This window comes from Mesocricetus auratus, unplaced genomic scaffold, assembly GCF_017639785.1.
Source record: "Mesocricetus auratus isolate SY011 unplaced genomic scaffold, BCM_Maur_2.0 Super-Scaffold_100011, whole genome shotgun sequence".
NCBI lineage: Eukaryota > Metazoa > Chordata > Mammalia > Rodentia > Cricetidae > Mesocricetus > Mesocricetus auratus.
The window spans coordinates 16,341,418-16,364,307 of NW_024429195.1; the positions used below are offsets into that span (position 1 = coordinate 16,341,418).

The window sequence follows — 22,890 nt, forward strand, 5'->3', positions numbered from 1 at the left end:
AGGAGAAAGCACTTACACACAAGCTGGGAAGTTGAGAAGCATGGCCGGATTCCAAGAGAGAGAGGGTATTTGCTTTCCGTTTCCCTTGTATCCTCACTTACCCTTGTGGGCTCACCCCTACATGTCCTGACACGGCATTATGAGACAAGGATCTTCCAAAGATGTCATGGAGTCCATTTTTTGTTGGCTATCTACTTTTGGGCATGCAACATACCCTTAAGAATATTTTGAATTCCTATCATATAAACAAATAGTAAGAACAAAATATTTAATCATCTTATTTAATGTACAGAGGCCTTAGCCAATGTTCAACACCATGATAAATGTCCTAGAGTGATTAGTGATGCAAGGAACATACCTTAGCTTAATAAAAGCACTGTATAGCAAGTCCATTACCAATACAATCTCAAATGGAGAGAATCACAAGGCATTCCTACTAATATGAGAAACAATGAAAGATTTCCAACATCTGCATATCAATTCGGTATATTTCTTGAGGTCTAAACAATAAGACAACAGAAGTAGATCAAGAGAATGCAAACTGGATAGGAAAAAGTAAATATATCTTTATTTGTAGATGGAATGATAGTGTATATAATGATCCAAAAAGTTCTACTAGGAAACTTTTAAAGCTGATAAACACGTTTAGCCAACTATCTGGATTAAAAAAAAATCAGTACCCTTCTTATACGCATGGGACAAATGGACAAAGAACTATATCAGGGAAACAATATCTTTCACAACAGCCCCAAATAATATAAACTACCCATAGACAACTGTAACCATTAAGTGATAGACTTGTATGATTTTAAACTTTTGCACATTGAAAAAATAGATTGAAGAAGATATCAGAGGATGTAAAGATCTTCCTTTCTCATAGCTCAGTAAGATAAATGTAGTTAGATGGTCCTTCTACCAAAAGCAAGCTAGTGATTCAATGCAATCCACATGAAAATTCCAGCATAATTCTTCACAGTTCATCAACAGACACCAACACCTTCAACTTCATATGGAAACACACACACACACAGTTGCGCACACACACACACACACACACACACACACACACACAAAATAAAATGCCAGAATAGTTAAAATCAGCCTGAACAATTGTAGAACTGCTGAAGTGCTCACTATCGTCAATATCTAGTTGTACTAAGCTGTTATAAAAACAGATTTATATTAGCACAAAACAAACACATCTATCAGTATAATTAAACAGAAGGACAAGTCATAATCCACACACTAAATGAAAACTTATTTTTAATAAAGAAGCCCAAAAATACTGGGAAAAAGAGTGTCTTCAACAGGTGGTTCTGGTCATACTGCATAGTTGCATGTAAAAGAATCCAATAGAACCAAGCTCATCATTCAACTACAAACAGATCAAAGACCTCAATACAATGATAGAAGAGAACAATGATAGAAGGAAATGGAATTGAAAATTTTTCTTTCTTTGTAATTTTCAAGACGATAGACTATTAAATTCCTCAACAAGATGATAAATCTAAGCACATCTCTTATTAGGTTTTTATAATATCAGAGGCCTTTATTTCCATGACATGCTTATTTTTCTGTCCTTTAAGAGCACAGTTTGTGATTATTATTATTAATTTCAGACTACTGCTCAAAAATGTAATACCAATATCCACAGACAGAAATGTCGGTTTGAGAAACTAAAACAACTGCTATGTGAGCTGTTTTCAGAGGCACATGCTAGTAATTGAAACAAAGGGGAAAAAAGCTATACTTCCTGAAGTCATTCATCGGGATACTACATAAAATAGAAAAGTAATTGGAAAAACCATATTGATTTTCCAATTATAAAATTGATTTCAAGTGACAGTGCAAGCAAAGATGACTTTCCAAGTGATGAGATCATTTCCAGACATACTAGACATAATCAAACTAGTATTAAAACATTCTATATTAAATATTGTCACAAGAAGGATGTGGGGATTTGTTTTCCATGTGGTCACTGTAGACTGTTTGTACCTTTAATCTTCATTACCCTTGAGCAAATCTAGATTTCTTAGAAATGTTCAAGCCTAAAGAACACATTCCCTTTATCTCTCATTAAGTCATAGGCATCCTTCAATTTCCTGGAAAGGATACATGGGGAAAGGAAAGGTTATGAATTGCAACCTCTTATACAGTAACATTTCAATTATTTGCTTTCTGGTAATGAAAGACATTGGCAACTGTCCCAGGGTATTTTTGTTGTTTCATTAGGGTCAGCCTGGGATTCAGTAGCCTTTTTTTGTCTCTCTGTATTGTAATTAGATCCAATTATGAAGGGACTTAACATAAATATATTTGTGATTAGTTCTAGAGTTACATATTGTACCCATTTTCTCCAGACAGGTATGTAGTACATTATTTCTACTCTCTCACAATGACTTCTGATTTTCTGACTCCAGTTCAAAGATAATCTTTGTTCATATACCAAGGGAAAAATTACACAACAATTTTCTTCATTATTCTTCTTATAGATAAAATTTCCTCAGAACAACACCTGCAATATTTGGATAATTCATTGTTTGTTTTCTTTTTTTTTACTTTTTTATTTTAATTTTAAATAGCTTGCTTTACATGTCAATCCCAGTTCCCTCTCCCTCCCCTCCTCCTGCACCCCCCATTCCCCATTCCTCCCCAGCCTCCCACCCTATTGCCAATTCCTTCCACATAGGGGATATCTAGAGTCTGTCATTTCACTCGGGGTAGGGTCCAGGCACTCCCCTAAGAATCCAGGCTGAGAGAGCATCACTCTTTGTGCTATGGACACACGATGTCTGTTTGTATTCCAGGGATAAACACTGATCCACTGCTCAAGGCCCCATAGGTTGCTCAGGCCTCCTCACTGACACTCACATTCCATTCAGGGGATCCGGATCAGTCCTATGCTGGCCTCCCCACTGTCGGTTTGGGGTCCAAGCGCTCTCCCCTGTTCAGATCAGCTGTCTCTGCTGTCTCTGCTGGTTTGTTATCTGAGAGTCAGAATTTTTCACTACTCCTCTGAATTGTCCCTCTACATAAAAACTAAGAGGATTATCTTAATTAACTTATCAAAATTTGGTTGTTTTGGTGACCTGACAGGAAAAAAATAACATGGAAATATGTTTCTATATTTCTCACAGTGTAGGTATGTAAGCTTCCTCAAGGTGTAGGAATGATGGGTATTTACTGTGGTTATGGGGTGAATCCTAGGGAAGATATGCCCTGCTGATGTCTTTACATCCTTGGCAAGGTTGAGAACTGTTAACCCAATGGGATTGTTAAGACTCTAGAAGACACACCTCATGGCAACTCTGTGGAGTTGTTTCAAGTGATTAACTGAGAGGAGTTCTACCATTGTTGTAAAGGGAAATTTCCAGTAACTAGCATTTCACAGTTCATATTACATTCTTTCTTGCCCCCTATCAAGTTCAAGTCAGTTTAATTTTTTAGAATATTTCTGATTGTTCTTTTCCATAGATGTTCAAACATGTCAGCCCACTCTTTTCACTTTCAATATCATCAAAGTGAATTTATTTTGTTATAATTTTCCAATGTAAAATGATCATTATTATTTCATTAACTCATTAGCAGTAATAACTCATGTACATATTTCCCCTGATAACTGTCTTTTCTCTTAAATATTTGAAATATTACGGCATTTTTGGGCTGGTATTAAATGCTAGGTAACTTTATGTTTCCTAATCACTCTGAATTATACTTAATGTCATGCTCCATTTGTAAATTGGATATGATAATATGGTCTTAATAACAATGCTTAGTTAGTCAATAATTATAGAATGTGTGATCTCCGATAGCTAGAAACTTTGTAATTTGCTTATGAAAATGGAGGCTAAATCATTAACCTTGGTGTTTATCTCAAGATTGTAAATGGACTTATCTTAGGTTGTGAAGAGGATCAAATGAGATAATCGATATGAAAGTAATGTGTATACTGTGAAATTCTTTGTATACTGACTTGAAATACAAAATCAAACATTCTGAATGAAAAACCATTCTTCAAATATTAAATATTTTAAAGCAGAAAATGAAAATTCCATTCTCAAACTCTGAATTGTCCCATTTGATTTTCCTTTCTTTCATTGCATTTACTTATTTAATTTCTACTTAAAGAATTTTACATAACATATATTCTTTCCTCAGTATAGATCTTTTTTATTTTTTAAAAAATTGTTTTAATTCATATGTAAGGATATGTTTTTGCCTTTCTTTGAACGCATATGGTGGTGTCAGTAGAGAACAAAGAGGATGGAAACACAAGATCTATAGAGGAAGCCAATTGGTGTAGGTTCAATGATCCAAGGGAATCCTCTGAAAGAACATCAAGTGTTCTTAATCACTGAGTCATCTCTCCATTCCACAACTGTTTGTTTTTATTTTGTTTGTTTATAAAAGTCAAATTCATGTTAGTTTGCTTATAACAGTCAAACTTACTCATTTCTCCAATAATTCTTTTGTCATTATACTTTTCTAGGTACTTCTGCTGTTTAGGGTTTGATAATTAGATAAAGCCACCAAAGAAACTCAGTTGCAGAAAGGCTTCCATCAGAATGGCCTGGTAGGATGTCTGTGGGGTAACATTTTCATTAATATTCAATATCAGAGGGTACAAAAAAAGAAGCTGAGCTAGCCATAGAAAGCAAGTGAGAAAATGGTGTTCCTCTATGGTTTCTGTATCAAGTTCTTGCTTTGGCTTCTCTCAAAGATGGACTACAATGATTACATGAAATAAACTCAGTCTTCCAAAGTTGCTTTTGGTCATGTTGTTTATCACAGCAGTAGAAACAAATCAGAATATAAATTGGTATCAGAATAGGATGTTGCTCTGATAGACCTGGCAATGTTTACTTTTTTATTTTTTATTTTTTATTTTTGGTTTTTCAAGACAGGGTTTCTCTGTGTTGTTTTGGAGGCTGTTGGTCCAGCCTGGCCTCAAACTCACAGAAATCCACCTGCCTCTGCCTCCCGAGTGCTGGGGTTAAAGGCGTGTGCCACCTCTTTCCGGTGGCAATGTTTATTTTTATTTGTTTATTGTTTTGTTTTTTTTGTTCATTTTTGGGGGCAATGTGTATCATGATATTTGGAACTTTGGTGTTTCTTAATTTCCAGAAATGTTAACTCATGAATCTATTCATTTAGTAAAAGTAGGTATAGGGAATTGTTGGAAAAAATCAGTATTCTCTATGTCAGAGAAGTTACCTGAACACAGGGAGTTTAGGATACTGAGCTACAACATCAGGTCTAATGCTCACTTCATATTTGGTTGTGGGAAAGGGCAAGCTCCTATGGATGCTAAGCCATTCATGCACACACCATGCTCTCATATCTACTTGCTTTGAATGTGATTTGATGTCTTTCATGGAAAAACATGCCAATCTGTGTAAAGTGTTGGGGGATATGCATATCCTGCAATATTCAGTTTTCTCTTTTGTGGGGGAAGTCACATAACTAGGCAAGCTTACCTTATATGGTGTTTTCAGGATACATAGCTTTCAGAGCATGTAACAGTATTTCCATAGCATCAAGCAAATAATTTGTCCATGTTGTCTGTATGAAGAATCAGATAGGAAAAGAGAAATTCTATTCTTGGTGAATTCAATTTGGGTTGATGATATCAAATCTTGATTATGCTATGTATTAGGTAGACTTTGAGCAGTTTACTCAACTACACTAAAGTCTTATTTTCTCATCTAGAAAATTGTGCTAATCATAGAGGTGGCTGGGGTGGCTGTTGCAAGGATACAACTACAATTCTCTGCAGTTTTCTTTGTGTGGTATATTACTATGATATCCACTGTTAGTGGTAACATTATACCCAACTCCCATGTGATAATAGAAGGGAGGTCAACAATATTCTCACACACATTCTGCACATTCTGCAGAGGAAGAAAGATTTTGATATAGTAAGAGGCCGTTCATTTTGTTTCTTTTGAAAGACAGTTATTCAGACAAACCAGGTTAGAGTGATGAATGAACATTTATTGGCAACTATCAGGGAGGTATGGATAAAGGAAGACGAATCATAATTAGGAAATTTCTAGGAGGCTTACAGAATTAATGGGGGAAATACAATGAAAACAGAGGAGTAAAGATTCTCTCTTTAGAATGGAAGTGCTACTGAACAACTGATCTAAATTACATCAAACAGTCCTGAAAGCAGTTTGGTGAAAATATTTTTATTTGAAAGGGATTCTGAACTAGAAGTGGAAAAAGAAACAAATTGCTTTCTACTTTTCCTTGAACAAATAAAAGATCTCACTGGAAAAGGTTTCTGCTTTCCATGACTCCATATTTATTGTTAAATAAATAAGACAAGTCGATAAACATTATCTAAAACCATTGTGAATGGCTTATCTGAAAAAACTATGCAAACTTTCCACAAATAAGTTATTCAAACAAGCATGAAATTTGCATTAAACTGGAAGAAAGGAAGGTTCTAATCCACCTCTGTGACCTCTAGATAATTGTGAATCTCTAAGGCTCTTACTATAAGCACACTTCAGCAATTCCCAGCTCTCCCCTTGTTCTTCTTTGGATTCTTGAATTGTGCACAGCCTCCTCAATAATGAATGTCCTTCAGTTTTTCTGTACATACACTCTGTGAGTTGTGTTTTTCATGTATTTTTTTCCATTAGGTATTCAGAAACTTAAGCTAACTCCTTGATTTTGTTACACATATTTCTATCTACCTCCCCATACATTTACTTCATTATTGACCGTTGGGTCACAGGTAGTCATACTTTTCTCGAGGTGTTTTCACCAATCATCCTCTTCTTCACTATTCCTATTTATTCTATTAATTGCCTTTTTCCGATATTTTGTTTTACTGTAGTATGCACAACTAGAGTTTTTCACAATGTCCATCGAACTTATTATCAAAGCTCATCATAAAGATACTTGTAGTCAAATTTTTTATAATTTTTTTATCTTTTCTTGTAAGTGCTAACTACTATGAGAAACAAAAACTTATGTATCTTACTTCTCAGCACGGAGAAATCTAAGATCAAGGCTCAGAATTTCATAACGATTAATAGAGTCTGTGAACCAATCACATGCCTGATTTTGTCCTCACATGGAAAATGAATCAAGTCAGTGTTGTTTTATTAGACTATCAGTCACTTTCATGAGCATGGGGCACTAATTTTCCAGCCATTCTCAAAGGCCCAACATTTTATTTGGATCCTTTGGTGTTTTGGAGACTTGCTTCTTGAGTTCTTTGTAAATTTTGGAGATCAGCCCTCTGTCAGATATGGGGTTTGTGAATAACTTCTCTCATTCTGTGGGCTGCCTTTATGTCTTGTTGACTGAGTCCTTTGCCTTACAGAAGCTTCTTAATATCAAGAGGTCCCATTTGTTAATTGTCAATCTCAGTGTCTGTGCTACTGGTGTTAACGTTCAGGAAATGATCTTGTGTACCAATTCATTCTAGATTAGCCACTACTTTCTGTTCTAAGAGATTCAGTGTGGCTGGATTTATGTTGAGATCTTTGGACTTAAGTTTTTTGCACAGTGATAGACATAGATAAATCTGCAATCTTCTACATGCCAATATCAAATTATGCCAGCACCATTTGGTGAAGATACTTTCTTTTTTCCATTGTATAATTTTAGCTTCTTTGTTAAAAATCAAGTGTTCAAAGGCGTGTGGGATAATATCAGGGTTTTCAATTCAATTCCTTTGGTCTAACTGTCTGTTTCTGAGACAATACCAAGCTGTTTTCAGGACTGTGTCTCTATAATAGAGCTTGAAGTCAGGGATGTTGATGCCTCTAGAAGTTCCTTTATTGTACAGGGTTATGTTGGCTATTCTGGGTGTTCTGTTTTTCCATAAAAAGTTGATTATTGTTCTTTCAAGGTCTGTGAAGTATTGTGCTAGTATTTTGATGGGAAATGCATTGAATTTGTAGATTGCTTTTGGCAAGATTACCTTTTTTACCATATTGATGCTACCTATCCAAGAACATGGGGGATCTTTCCATATTCTGGTATCTTCTTTAATTTCTTCCTTTAAGGACTCAAAGTTCTTGCTATACTGGACTTTCACTTGCGTGCTTAGCGCTATCCCCAGATATTTAATGCTATTTGGGGCTATTGTAAAGGGTGATGTTTCTCTGATTTCTTTCTCAGCCCATTTATCATCTGTATATAATAGGGCTACAGACTTTTTTGAGTTAATCTTGTATCCTGCCACTATGCTGAAGGTGTTTATCAGTTGTAGGAGTTCCCGTGTAGAGTTCTTCGTGTCTCATATGTAAACTGTAATTATATCATCTGCAAATAGTGAACGTTTTACTTCCTCCTATCCAATTTGTATTCCCTTGATCTCCTTTTGTTGTCTTATTGCTCTAAGTAAAAGTACAATGTTGAGGAGATATGGAAAGAGTGGACAGCCTTGTCTTCTTCCTGATTTTAGAGAAATTGCTTTGAGTTTCTCTCCATTTAGTTTGATGCTAGCTATTGATTTACTGTATAATGCTTTTATTATGTTCATGTATGTTTTTGTCATCCCTGACCACTCCAGGACTTTTATCATGAAGGGGTGTTGGATTTTCTCAAAGGCTTTTTCAGCATTGAGATGATCATGTGGTTTTCCTTTGCATTTGTTTATATTGTGAATTACACAGATATATTTTTGTATGTTGAACCATCCTTTCATGCCTGTGATGAAGCCAACTTCATCATGGTGAATGATTTTTCTTGGATTCTATTTGCTAGAATTTTATTGCACCAACATTAATGAGAGAAATTGGTCTATACTTCTCTTTCTTAATTGTGTCTTGTAGCAATACTATAGCTTGAATATTTTCTTCAAATTTCCAATTTTGAAAACTTGACACAAAATGCAATGAGGAAGTGGGACCAAATAAGCAATAACAGGGTTTAATACCATTATCATAGGAACAGATCAGTATACTGGCAGTGTACTCATGCATACAATGAGGCCACCATTTGTCTCATGGTTCACACGCTCTCTGGCACTGCCGTGAACTACTGTTTGCCATGAATGATGTTGCACAAAGGTCATTCCCAGATGGTAGCTCAGTGACTCCCCATGCAGTAGCACTGTAACAGTTCTTGTTTGTTGTTTTTACAATTTTCCCATTGTATGATATTCTGCTATAACAAAACAACACAGAATAAGAAGTGTAGTATTTTCCTCGTTTCATTTAAGTTTGGGGCCCTGTCGGGGATTCTCTTTATTTATTTATTTATTTATTTTGTTTCTCAGCAAAAAAATATGTAAATGCTGCAGTCAATAAAGATTCTTTGAAATTTTATGTTCTCAGGCAAGTTTGCCTCCTACAAAATATTGAACTTATGCATTACTGTGTTATTATTATGTTCCCACCAAAATAATATCTCAGAGAAACAAATATTATCACCCTGAATATTACAGTGTATTCAAACATCATGTTGACTTATTGGCTAGGGGAGAGAAGTAGTTTTTGAAATTTTATAGCAAAGCAGAGAATATCCGAGAAAATCATTACTGATAAATAATTAAACATGCCTATTCCATAAATATGTGGAAATGTATTTCTTCTAATGTTAGTATGAGTGACACAATTTATATTTTATATGTTTTCTGATTTTAAAAAATAACTCTGTAAGTAAAGATCTTTTTACTCATTCTTCAGATGAATAAATGTGATGGCCTTTCTGAAAAGTGATCCACAATTCTCAAGGAACAAAATGTGCCCTATTGAACTATAAATATCTTTATTGTTATACGTTGGTATTTTCCATCAACTTGACATATGTGTAGGTTGTGTACATGTTTGTGTTGTTCACATTAAAGTGCAGGCTCATGTGCATAGCTGTGTGGGTCTGTGGCCAACAGAAGGTGACACTCTATATCTTCATCTATTTCTCCCCATCTTAATTTTTAAGATAGTTATTCACTGGTCAGCAAGTCCCAGGAACCCTCCGCCATTTGATTCTCCAAGGATGGGATGAATAACCATTAGGCAGTCTTTTATATGGATTCTAAACTTAAATCTTCATATCAATACAGAAAATATTTTATGGACTAAGCTATTTCTCCAGCCTTAAACTTGACATATTTGATAGCCCATTTCTCAATGTAATTCTAGAGCTATTAAAGTCAACATACCTTTGTGAGATTGCTGTGTCTTCTATACTTCAATCTCCCAAGCCATACTGCCATTATGTATATTATTTGTACAAGACACATTTTATTTCCATGGAATCTTATCAGCAGCATTGCCATGGACTCACAGATAAAACCACTGAAGGACCAATGGGAAGTGATGCATTGATCTTATCACTGAAAGTGACAAAAAGTAAAAGAAATGAATGGTTTAATACAATTTCTTACTCAACATGCTAGACATCAAGTTTTCAAAAGTGAAGATATATTCATGCTCTCAGTCTCTGATAAATGCAGAGCAATATATATCTACTCCAGAGAGTAGATTTTGTAGTTTGAGATTTTTCAGTACATAATATTATTATTTCTCTAGAAAGAAATTGAAGTATGGCAGCTTCTAGGAGAATTTGTAGGTGAAGGGAGTCTGTGTGCTGTTCATAAAGTTTGATTGTCTTGACAATGCAACTTCGGCTTTCAGTCCTGACTCTACATCTTATGTGTTTTGATCTCTTTCTCACCATTTAGCAAATTTGAGTCCACATAGAAAGTGAGACATTTAGTCACTTTTGAGTGTGTGTGAAGAATTTCCTCTCTACAGAATCATAGGCCTGCATATGAAGAAAGGATAGGGAAAGGGAGGTCTGATTGAACATTCACCCCTTCTCCCACTTTGTCAGGAATTTAAACTGAGTCTGTCCCAGCTAATGCACCTACTAATTTTCTACTTTGAAGAGATATATCCAAAGTAAAATATCTTTAGAACTACTATCTCCTGGTACCAAATATTTTGTGGTATGTCAAAACTGTAATTACAGTGAGATTGTAATGTTATCAAGGGTGGGAATCAAGGTCAAATCAAAAGTCTAAGTCCTTTTAATTCCTTCCATACGTTGTTTTCATTCCTCTTCTCTCTATTATAATCATGTCTATTAGCAAAAAGGTTATGCAAAATAAATTAGGCTTTTAGAGCCCTGACAGCTCAGTTATAGAGAATTTTTTGCACTTTATATGTGAACACCTGCTACACTTTTAATGAGCTTCAAATTATGCTTTACACCCATGTAAAAAGAATGGATATTACTCTTTAGTTATAATCAAAGAAAATATATCAATGACTTGTTGCTATGAGCAACAGCTTGTCAAAAATCAAAAATGGATACTTCCTCCAGGAACAATATAGATAGGTCCAGGTTGATAGATAGGAAATATGATTTATATTACATTGAGAGTTATCAATCTTTTAAATGTTCTTGTCTCTTGTGATTTGGAAGGAATTTGTCATTGTTCTGTGGCTATAACTAGATTGTTTTCTTCTGTTCTTATCTGTGTTCTTTCAGTCTCCTTGCTTTTTGTAGGCCAGAAGAGAAAAAATGAAGACTTCCTTGATGGTTTCACAGTTTCTGACACTTTAAAATGAATAGCCGCTAAATAGGATTCAGAGACTCTTGAAATGGTGAAATTTAATGTTAATTTTCATGTATTTTTCCTGATCTCCTGAATTACTCTTAAATACTTAACTTATTTAAATGATGTTTAGCTTTTGCCAGATTTCATTTTAAAGGAATTGCGTGTACAATAGAAGAGAAAGTACTGACAATGAACCATTGTGATGTGGCAATTGGCCTCCTGCATTCTTACAAGTGAGTTTAGACATTGTGGTCAAACAGAGCTAATTTCTTTCCTCCAGATGGTATGAATGTGATACTGACAACAGAGATGTGAGCTGGCTCTGTGGCCAAGAGCACTGCTGGTGAAAGTGGCTTGCTATCCAATACATATACCATCGTAGGCCACAGGCTCTGCCTATGAAGAGTGGGAATGGAAGGCTGGTGTGCAGTGTGAGTCTTGAATCTCTGGGAATCACCACACACATCTGCAAAGGGGACTATGTCCTCTACTGAGGACATGATTTTGGAAACAACTAGCATTAAACTAAGGGGAGCAGAAAAAGTAAGGATATATTAGCACATGTCTCTGAAACATTGATAAGCCCTGAAAGAACAGGAGAAGCAGAGAACTGCTAAGTAGGCAAAGCAGAATGATAAATTGTGTGACTTTAGGTTTCTGTTAAGAATATAAAAAACATTCTTTGAATTTGGGAAACCAAATCTAAATGCACCAAACAGCACCACCTTCATGAGGAATGGCCTAACATGGTTCCTTTGTGTTTAGAAACCCAAAGTCCTATGCTTTTCTTTATAAAGAAAGGAGATTAAAACAGCTCATTAAAAAGCAGAAAAAGACATGCAACAAAAACTTCAAAAAGATCATTCAACTCCAAAGTTCTTCAATACACAAGCTATTTATACCCATTATGTAAGTGATGAGAGAATGTAAACCAGAGATAGAATTCTCATGAGAGAAAAGAGTTGTGAATGCTCTGTGTGGGCATTCCTGAACTGCCATTCCCCCCAGCACAGCTGCAGGTGAATGCTGCATTTGTTCTTTTAACTTAGCCAATAGCAATTCTAGCTCTTTATAATTAACAACAGCAATGATAGAGTATTCACAGAAATGCCTACTTATTTAAGTTATATATAATAAGATTATTAAGTATGTAAAATATCCTTTATGCTCCTTGGTTTATTCTTCTTAAATTAATAAGTAACAATAGAAAATACTGGAACTAATTTTGGATCTTTGTGGCTGTTAAAACTCAGAGAAAATATGTGAAATCTCGTGAATGCCCCTTTCCACATTTGGAAAGATACCCAACTGGGGGAAGTTTTCATGATTTTCTTTGCTTGTTTATTTGATTCTTTCAGTAACCCTTTGGGTAAACTGTACCCAAGTTGAACACAATGTTAAAGATGAACTACAGACACAAGTTTGTCAAATATCCACTTATGTTTATTTATATAAAATTTAATGTCCTACATAGTTGGACAGTTTAGGAGAGCTTTATGTGTATGTGACTTATATTAATCACATGATTCACTTTATTTACAGTATTAGATTTTATTTGGATATTGATGCGCATTGAATCCTCACTCTTCAACTAATAAATAAACCTTTAACATTAAAATTACAGAAAAGTGACTAGAGAAATTGTTTATTAGAACATACAGGACTTGGAGTATACCCAGCTTCAGTCCCTAGCATCACAACATAACTGGAGTTCCTCTGGTTCCTGTAGGTACCTACACACATTTGGTGCACATATACTCAAGCAGATGTGCGCGTGCACACGTGCGCACGTGCACACACACACACACACACACACACACACACCTGCCTATCTCTGAAAATTACTGAGAAGCTCATACCTGCATTAGTGAGGAATCATGGCAGCCACACCCTGTCCCTGGACATCCCTGAAAACTATAGAAGTCCAGCAAATCTTAAGTCCCTGTCCCATAGATAGTTTCCAGATTTTGTGAACTTATGGAGAAGCCTCATGAGACCTCTGTGTTTGGGGGAATCTTGAGTTTTGTACATTCCTATTATAAAACTCAGCTTCATGAGTCTTAGGGGTTTCTCCTACAATTAGCAGCTTTATTTTTGGAGGAGCAGCTATGCAGAGTTGAAAAGAGAGAAGCTTGTGGAAATCCAAACAGATTTTGTAAAATATGAATTCAGAGACATATTTGGTCACTAAACTTGATATACCATGAACTAACTTCCACACTTCAGAGGAAAATTATTATAAGATTTACCTATCATGAAGATTTGGAGCTTTAGGGGCCCAAGGGCATAGAATATTTCTGATACCCCTGAAACAGACTGAAAATTGTCAATCTTCAGAGATGGCAGATGACAATTAACTGAAAGGAGAAATAAATGGCTTTCATGTGAATAAAAAAGAACATTGTTATGCATGGAGTCAAATTCATTCATCCTTCACACTTAGGCAAAACTGGTGTTATAATGCCCTACCTTAACTATATGAGAATGAAACTAGAACCCAAAACATCTCCCCTAGAAACCCAGGTTCATGAGTAAGATACAGACATCCCACTAAGGAAACATTATTTCTATGAGACTCAGGGAGATCTTAGGGAGTGAAAAATTAACTTACTTATACCTGTTAGAATAGAGGCTCATGCTAGAAAACCTTGAAGTTTGTAGAAAATATAAAGACATATTTAAGTTGAGGTTTTGTTATGTTTTGGTTTTCCTGTCTCTATTTTTATTTAAATTAGAAACAAGCTTGCTTCATGTGTCAATTCCAGCTCCCTCTCCCTCCCCCTCTTTCTCTGGTCCCCTCCCACCACCCAATCTCCCTACCCAATCCCCACTTGACTTCCCAGGGAGGGGGATGCTCTCCATGTGGTATATACAAAGTATGTCATATCATCTAGCTCCCTCTCCCCCTAATGTCCAGGCTGAGAGATCATTCCTCCATGTAGAATGCCAAGGATAAATACTGATCTACTACCCGAGGTCCCATAGATTGCCGAGGCCTCCTCAATTACACCAAAATGTAGGGGGTCTGGATCAGTCCCATGCTGACCTCTCAGCCATCAGTTTGGGGTCCATGTGCTCCCCCTTGTTCAGAGGTCAGATGTTTCTGTAAGTCTTACCAACCAGGCCCTAATGTCTTTGCTCATCTTTCCTCCCTTTCTGCTACTGGGTTCCAGGAGTTCTTTTCAGTATTTAGCTGTGAGTATCTATCTCTGTTTCCTTCAACCACTGGATGAAGGCTTTAGGATGGCATAGAAGGTAGTCATCAATCTCATTATTGGGGGAGGGTATTGCTTAGATTGCCAGTTGGTGTCATCCTTGTAGATCTCTGGAAATCTCACTCATGCAAGACCTCTCCTCAAATCTATAATGATTCCCTCTATTATGGTATCTCTCATCTTGCTCTCTATTCTTCCCCCAAATCAACTTTCCTACTTCTTCATATCCTCCTCTACCCTCTTCTTCTCCCTCTCTCTGTCTAGCAGGGTGTTGATGGTACATGCCTTTAATCTCAGCACTCAGAAGCACTCGAGTTCAGCCTGGTCTACACAGTGAGTTCCAGGACAGGCTCCAAAAAATTCAGAGCAATCCTGTCTCAAATAAACAAAACAAATGAAAAAAAACAAACAAACAACAAAGTTACAACAACAAAAACCAAGTTTCACTCACTGGGATTGGGAATTTATCTTATTGGTAGAGCATTTGCCTAGCAAGCACAAGGCTCTGGGTTTGGTCCTCAGGTCCAGAAAGAAAAAATAAAAAAGAGTGCTTGAAGCCTTGAGTTTTTTAATTAAATTCAAACTCAGATTCTAGAGTGATTCTCATTCAGTCACATGCTACAAAGTGCAAAGAAATATGTCCTTGGATGAGCTTATGTGTAATGAGTTCACAAATATTTATGAGAAGACATTTGCAGGTAGCTGGTTCTGATGTTGAATCGGGACTCTGATTCTGTATGTTCTTCACAGGTCTGCTTCAGAACTGCTACAATGGTTGCGATTACATTAATTGTTATTCTCTCTTTGCTGTAACAAAAACAACTTGTGGTAGGAAAGGTTTATTTTTGGCTTGTAATTTAGGGGTACTGACCTTCGTAGCAGGAAAGTATTGCTGTGGTGAGCATGAGGCAGTGGGTCACACTGTGTCCACAATCAGGAAGTAGAGATGAATGGTGAGGCTGAAGCACACTGTTTGATGCAGCTTACATTCAAAGTAAGCTTACCCACCTCAGGTAAATGCATTTGTAAATAATCTTACAGAACAGAGGTGTGTCTCCTAGGGGACTGCTTCCAAATCCTCTCTGGTTGACAAGACTAACCTTCACAAGGGTGGAAGTAACTCTCATGTTACAAATAGCAGCTGTTAATCTCTACATGGAAAACTTATAATCTGCTAGTTAAATTAGGTTATATACAGAATATATTTAGGTGTATTGTGTGTATAGAAACAGGTGCCCAAATTTTCTTTATTTCTTTTAGTATAGAAAATAGATGAAATCAAAAGATTCTGTATTTTATTTTCATTTAGTAATGGGAAGGATATAAAGGCAATTAAGAGTTTAATAATAACTTAAGAATTTTAATTTTAAAATAGTAAAAATAAAGTATAGAATTTTTTCAAAAGAAATTAACAAAATGTATATAAAGTGCATATATGCTTTATTTTATATATTTTGTATAGAATGTGCCTCTCTCTTCATTCTCATTTACCTGTGCATTGAGCTGTGCATTCATTTTAAGCTATTCTGCACTTCTATCTTAAATGAATTCTGAATAATTTTGATTAGTAGTTCTTTCTGCACACATATCTTTTTGTTCTCATTTTCAGCCATTCATTTTACTAAAGCCCTGAAGAGGTGATTTAATGCATTGATGTGAGTCATTAATGCCAAGATTTGATCACTCTACATTGACAAAGGACGCAGTACACTCATTCTTTTAATAAAAAATTGTCATACCATAGGCAATTTAGTAGGTAATTATGCCTGAAAGAAATGAAAGCATGTCAGTATCTTGCTTAATATGTACAAAAATACCACATATTCTTATCTATGTAAAATCACGGGTCTTTGCAGATAGTCATGTAATAAGAATTCTCAAATATATATGTTTGATTTAAGGATAAATGAATAGACTACTGAACCCTGGCCACCATGCTCTCCACCAAGTTGGCCATGTAAGGAAGAACCACACAGTTCTTATGGAATGACCAACACTATGCTCTGAATTGAAACAGATTACATAGTCAAGACAACTGTCATAAAATTATTTTTCTGTAAGTGGCATACTTCAGGAAGCTTCTGATAGGCCATTTCCTGAGTGTATCTTCACTCTCACTTGGTCTAGAACTTTCCATCTTGCTCACTCTTATACAACTACAGTTGACAAACCTGCTTGACTTCAGTTTACACTCAATTCCCAAAATACGGAATATTCAGGAATCTTATTCCTGGGTTTTATCCCTAGGGTTGTGAAGAACTGATTCTACCAATCATTCCTTTTTAGTCTGTGTAAATCTAATTCCATCTGGGCTCACTCTCTCCATACTGGATTTACTGCTTTATATACGACAATCAACTATAGGATTGTCTCTTCAAAAGGCTGCTGCTTATCCATTGCTTGACCGCTTGACAGGTATAGAAACTAATAAAATAGTTCACTACTTTGTATTGATTGTAGAACCTTCAGCATTGCCTCGGACTAACCTTCAGTCATGTTCAGACACCTCAGTGTGCGTATAGTTCTTTACTCATGTACGTGACCTTTCATTTTGCCTTGCAGGATGTAATGGGAATTCTCTACTTATCTCCACACTATGTAAATACACATGCTGTGATGGATATTTACCAAATGGTAAGTGTAGCATTACTAAAACCAGTATACAAAATGAAAAACAAACAAAGGGCATACAAAAATAACAGGCACTAACAGGCACACTGGTACAGAAGAAAGCAGTCAGTTGCCTTTGCAATGGCTCCTTTTCTTTTCTGACTTCTAAAGTTACTGAGCAGGTTCTATATTCTAGAAACTAATCAGCTTTCTCTCCCCAATATGAGAAGCTGCTTAATTATAGATCTCATTACTTTACACTTTGTTATCTTGGAGTTTATCTTCTTTCTCTGCTTCTAAAAATAACAATATAAGGTCTTTTATTACCTGTGAATGTGATTGTTTACCTTTATTTTGTATGTGTGGGTGTTGTGTGTGTGTCTGTGTGTCTGTGTGTGTGAGTATGTGTTTTTGTGCACTTGTGCATGGGCCTGTGCATGCTTGTGTATGCGCATGTGCACAAGGACATGCATGCATATCTCTGTGTGTGTATAAAGGCCCATCCAGTGTGAACACTGGATGTATTCCTCATTCATTTTTCTACCATATATTTTGAGACAATGTCTTTTGATGGAGCTTACTGATTGGCAAGACTTGCAGGGTATTGAGCTCCATGGAGCCACATGTCCCTGTTTCTCAGACACTGGGGTTATAGGTGAACTAACTACAAAACAAATAGAATTTTTTTTTGAGTACTGGTGATGAAAACTCAGATCTTTATGCTTCTGCACTCATCACTTGAGAGTCACCCAACTTCTCAGCCCTATTTCCTAATCTATAGATTTACCTGCATATTATAAGAAAATTTCCAGGAATATTCTACCATAATCAAGAAAAGAATAATAACTAAACAACATTTATAAAAGTGGGAAATGATTTGACTTAAACTTGACCTGGTCCCAGTCTGTTCTCTCATTACCATACTCCTGAAGAGTGGGAAAAGAGTACTCTTACACCACTTATGTCCTTGTGTCAAACTCACATTTCAGTGCATCATTTTTGTCTCTCTGTCCGATGATTTTTACAGATATTATGAATGAACTAACACGATTAATCACAAATATTTTAGCCTTGTAAATTTGTATGTCTATACACTTATGACACTATTAGCACAGTTATTTCTTTCTTCTGAGTGATTACTGTTAGAAATATGCTCCTTAAAGATATTTCCACTACCCCAATCAGTGATTATTTCAATTTTTCTTTACTTAAATGTCATTTTGAAAACCAGTTTCATTCTGTAAGGATTATAGTCACTCTATTAATTTTGATGTTTATGTACTTAGTTTTAGCATGCGTCTTTATAGCCCACATATTTTCTAGAGTTATATTTCTAGGTATATATAAATTTTTTAAGTTTAAATTTATAAGTTTAAATTTTTTCCTTTGTGAATACTTACACATTTATAGTTGCAGACATGCTGAATGTATACAGTATCAATATACCTCACTTATATAATCATTATAACTAATGTAGGTGACAGATATCCTGTCATGCTAAAACCATCCTTCAGTTTTTTTTCTATTTTGTCATTTATTTGACCAGCAATTTTGTATTCTCAGTATACCTTAAAGCAATCATTTCCCCTTTTGCGTTATCATCTGAATGTAAACATCCACTGCAATTCTTAAAATAAATCAAAAGTAAGCTTTACACACTTGAACACCAGATATGTTTGCTTGCATACATAGTACTCAACTCCCTTTCCACTGAGAAAGCTCCACTGTGTCTTAGGTGTTCACTATCATTTTTTGCTATAAATATTGTCTCTCTCTGGTCCCTTGAAGTAAGTCACTGTCTGTGTAAGTAAATTGGGTTTACTTTATTTACCTTGATATAAAATTTGTAACTTTTTATCCAATCCTGGTCTAGATTGGATTTTTAACATGATAGGAACATGGTCATGATCATGATCATGAAAACTGAGCTGGTAACCAAGTAGCTAATAATTATTTAACATATAGTGTATGTCTAACAAAGGGATGACTCCTGTCCCAGGTAACAAAGTAAGTTGATATTGACTACTCTCAGTCTTTTACAAGAATGAGAGATAACATGTATGAATATTTCAATTATGGAATCTTCCACTTAATATTTGCAGAGTATTAATGACTGTGTGTAACTAAATCCTTGGTAGGTATGATTGATAATCTGAATTTTCAATTTAGTTAGATCGTGGCTCATCTGGGAATTTCTCTTCTGGACACTTACAGGAGATTGTTTGATTATATTGAGATGGGGAGAACTACTCACTCTGGGTTGCATTTTATTTTGGCTTCAGATTTTGAACTCTATAGAAAAGATAAAGGGAGATGAGCACTGGCATTCATCCTACTCTGCTACTTCACTGTAGATGCCATTTGATTAGCTACCTCAAAATCCTAACACTGGGGTTTCCCTGCATTATGTTTCAATGCCATTATGGATTATACCTCAGAATTTAAGCCAAAGTAAATCCCTCTTCCTATGTTGTATATATGTATGTATGTATGTATGTTTGTATGTATGTATATAATATGTATTAGAAGATGTATACTTTAATTTTGTTATATATATATATGTATATATAAAATGTAACATAGAAAGATTATAAGCTAATATGCAAGCTATATATCTTATATATTTATATAATGTTATATATTTATATTTCATACCAATATGAGAAATAACTGTTCTAGTTTGTTTTCTGTGCCATAATAAACAGTATAAGACAAAGAAACTTGTGGAAAGAGTTTATTTGTCTTGAATTTCAAGGTCATTACCCATTACTGAGGGGAATTGGGCAGAAACTCAAGCATAATCCATGGGGGAACATTAATTTCTACCGCACCTACTGACTGGTTCATGCTCAGCTAGGTCTACTGTACAGGTCATGACAACCTGCATGGAGATGTCACTATCCACAGTGGGTAGGGCACTCTGACAAGGCTCATCCATCATGACAATCTCACACAGAGTGGCCACAGGCCAATGTGATGTAGGCAATTCCTCAATTTAAATTGCCTTTTCCAGATACACTGGGTTGTGTCCTGGTTGACTTGTCTTGTTCTCTTGAGAGTGTTTATAAAAATCTTCATTCTTACATCACCCTCTGATGTTGTAATGCTCCTTAGCAATGCGTTTGTCTACTTGATGCTAACTTCAAAAGCCCATACACAAAGAAAGAAGAACAGAAGTAACAATAAAACAAGCCTTGATATCCCTCTGCTAATCTGTTCCTATTTTAGAGGAGGACTGTAGTGATTACTTCATTACATCTTAATTCCTAAAATGCATATACAAGGACATATTTACCCATGTATCCCTTATGCTATTGTTTGTGACCCAATGGTAAAAGGATTTGGTGATGTAGTTTTCTCCTTAGGTAGAGTGATTGCCTAGCATGTAGGAAGCCCAGGAGTACTGGGATATAGCAGTAATGTTAGTTCTCTGGAAGTGGAGACAGGAAAAGAAGTGAAAAGTCATTTTTAGGTATATAAGGAAAGTTCCTTTCATGCACTTTAGGGATAACTTATACTATCTGAGTGTCATTACCCCATCACTGTCTTTCCTCTCATTTCAGTGTGATATCATTGGCTCTCTCTACAGGCTAGTCATCCCTTTGTTAAAGATATTCTCTCCAATACCAGTAAGTTCACACCCATTGATTAGTCCCATCTTTACTAAAGGTTGTATTTAATATCTTTTCTATGTGGTGGTATACTTCCTTTTCTATTTGATGATCTATAACACCTTTAGTTTTAAAAATAAGCAGGACATTGTTAATGCCTCTGTGTTTTTTATAGGCTAACACATCCCATAGGGTCCTATATTTGAATTACTGGTCCCCAATCTGTGTGGAACTGTTTGGGAAAGATTGGAAAGTGTGTATTTGTAAAAAGATGTATGTCATTAGAAATGGAGTTTGAAATTTCATAAACCCACCGCATTGCCTCATGAATGTGGTAGAGAAAAGCACAATCAGTCAAAATGCAGTTATAGAGTTCAGTCTCAGTGGAAACATCTACAAAACAGTTCTGCTTCCAAGGCTCTGGGAACATTGTGAAATAGGAGGATGAAAAGTTGTCAGAGTTTTGAGATCAGGTGAGAGCAACGGACATGCCAGAGGAGACGAGGAAAATCCATGGGAACTCAACCCTATACGAAGACTCTAAGAAATTTAGAAAAATATGGGAGGAGCAGTTGCCGTCTTAAGGTAGAGCATATGAACTGGATGTTCAGTAGCAGATGGTCAGCTCTGAAAAAATATATACAATTAACTTTATGCATACTGAGGAATTTATATTTGGGAATATATGTGCACATACATGTATGCAAGCAATTACAATTAATGTGAAAAGGGAGGATGAATTTGAAAGAATATAGAAAAGTTTGGAGGGAGGAGTGAGAGGGGGGCATATATTATACTATAACAGAAAAAAATTTAAATTTTTTGAAAAAATAAACTAGGATAACTTTGCTTTACATAAAATCAAAAAATAAAGGTAATTATTATGAAGTCTTGCACTGTTTCCTCTTAAAAACTTCTTATATTAGTATGATATGCTTGTGCTTATTAGCAAATGATATTAAGAAATTATTGTTATTAATCTATTCTCTTACACAGTCGTGTTTCACATACATCACAGATGGCTGTCAGTGTCATTAGATTTTTATTTCTAAAAATAGTCTCATAGTTTTCTTGATATTTATGACCTTCAATATTTGAAGAAAGAATGCTGTGATATTTTCTAGAATATCTTTTCATTTACATTCTTCTAATGCTTTTCTTTTTATTAAGGTTGTAGCCTCTCGGAGGAAGATTTCAGAGACAAAATGTCATCCTTGTCAACTCATAGTGAGAACACATATTACCATCATAATTTATCATTGTTAATAATAACTTCAGGTCAACACAGACAATGATTCCATATTGTAGTCCTTGGAAGAAAGTCATTTTTCACAGCCCAGACTTCACAAGCGGAAACATTTCCATCTCCTTGTGTATGTGGGTCAATTACTAACAATTCTTCAATACAGAAAAAGGTGTAATTTGTTAATAATCTAAGTACATACTTATCTGTAACTTATCATGAATTGCTCTATCATCTATGTATCCATTTATTATCTATGCATCATCTATCTCTTATATTTATCATCCATCGTTGAACTATCTACTTATATATCTATAATCTGTAACAAACGCATCACAAAAGGGTAACATTCTTACAAAATGACAGGTCTATGTCAGACAGAGAGCACTGAAAGAGAATTCAGTGGACCAAATTAGAAGAAATTGCACAGTGAGACTGAGTTATATTTATAATTTTCTTATTTGTATGATAAATATCAAAATATACTTTGAATTCTATTGATGCAACAATATAAAACAGAGTCTGGCTATGGTGCTGCAAGTCTTTAATCCCAGCATTGTAAGACACATGCAGGTAGATCTCTGTGAGTTTGAGTCCAGTATGGCCTGCAGATCAAGTGCCAGGATATGCTCCAAAGCTAAATAGAGAAACACTGTCTTGGCTATATATACATACATA

General features: G+C 35.4%; 1 long non-coding RNA gene across 5 annotated transcripts in view; it reads right to left on the bottom strand.

Annotated features, from left to right (window-relative positions):
* Nucleotides 1-22,890, bottom strand: part of LOC121143196 — a 114,337-nt gene that overhangs the window by 81,379 nt on the left and 10,068 nt on the right. For 3 of the 5 annotated variants that reach the window (XR_005880363.1, XR_005880360.1, XR_005880361.1), the window contains exons 3-4: nt 10,130-10,303; nt 5,478-5,562 (exon numbers count right to left, since the gene is read on the bottom strand). This is a non-coding gene — a long non-coding RNA (uncharacterized LOC121143196). Of the gene's footprint in view, nt 1-686; nt 2,103-5,477; nt 5,563-10,129; nt 10,304-22,890 lie in introns of those variants that run through there. The other 2 variants (XR_005880364.1, XR_005880362.1) reach the window with 2 other exon arrangements.